We start from the raw sequence: 1214 nt of genomic DNA, 5'->3' as shown, positions 1-1214 counted from the left end.
GGCGGTGGCCAGTGGACGTACGCGCTTGATTGAAGCTTGGTACGATTTTGTGCCCACATGGTACCTCGTCGATCGGTGAAAGGATAATGGTGAATGGGTGGCATGGTCCACATCTAAGACATGGTTTTGGAGTGGCACAAATATTTTTTTCTGTTATTATAGTACATTCTTCACTACTTAAAAAGAAAGTAAGGTTCCATTTCGCCTTTCTTTTTATCACTCTTTCATTCAACATTTCATATATAGGATAATTAATCACCTTAATTTATTTATCTTCTGAACCAATTCTTCTTTAATTTACTTATCAAACTTCTAATCAAAATGTAAGGTAATTCATGGACAAAATTTGATGAATATTTATTTATACAATTACATTATTATTGACAAGTAAATCACAAGCTAACGTATGGGAATACTTATATTTCGTTGCAACACGCGTGCATTGTTCTAGTAATAGAATCTCTACTCCTGAAAAAGAACGTAGCGGCGAATCAACCTGTGGTTGAGATGGTTAGGTGGACAATGGTATTCCCAACCCATCAGGGTTCAAATCCTGGTGCTCGCATTATTTCTGGATTTATTTCAGAATTTCCGGCGATGCGCTTTCAGTGGAGGAAACGTTCCCGTCGACGACGAGGCACCTACGGTGACTTCGTAAATCTCAAGATGATATGTCGGCTCAGTCTCTCGGAGGTGCTCATAGGGGTATGGTGTGCGTGTATGTGTTCATAGGGGTGAGCGTATGCGCGTGTATATGAGTGATGGTGTCTGTACTGATGCTAAAAAACATAGCGTTCTTATTTCGTCTTTCTTCCCATTAGAGCAACTCTAGCAGACCCCGCATCCGGCGCAAACCCGCATAATTCCGACGATTATACGGGCTCGGCCCATTTTTCTGGCCAGACCAGAGCCCGCATCGGTGTCCGGCCCGTAAATATTTTTGCCGCAGCCTGATACGTCCATTTTACATCATGCTTTTATATTGATATTTATTGCATTATGGGCAGTTATTTCACATTATGTCAAAATACTTATGGCTATTCTCTTTTATTTTACAAGGTTTACATAAGGAGGGAGAATGCCGGCAGCTGGAATTCTGGGCTGGAAAAGGAGCAAATATTAGAGACCTATCTGCACAACTCCAAAAGTCCTAAAACTCCGCGGAATACCTTATAATAAATAATGAAAAATCCTCGCCAAAGATGAAGACCAGG

This window comes from Triticum urartu, chromosome 7A (assembly GCF_056163025.1).
Source record: "Triticum urartu cultivar PI428250 chromosome 7A, HENAU_Tu73, whole genome shotgun sequence".
Classification (NCBI taxonomy): domain Eukaryota; kingdom Viridiplantae; phylum Streptophyta; class Magnoliopsida; order Poales; family Poaceae; genus Triticum; species Triticum urartu.
The sequence above is the reverse complement of the archived record's forward strand: the minus strand, read 5'-3'. Positions refer to the sequence as shown.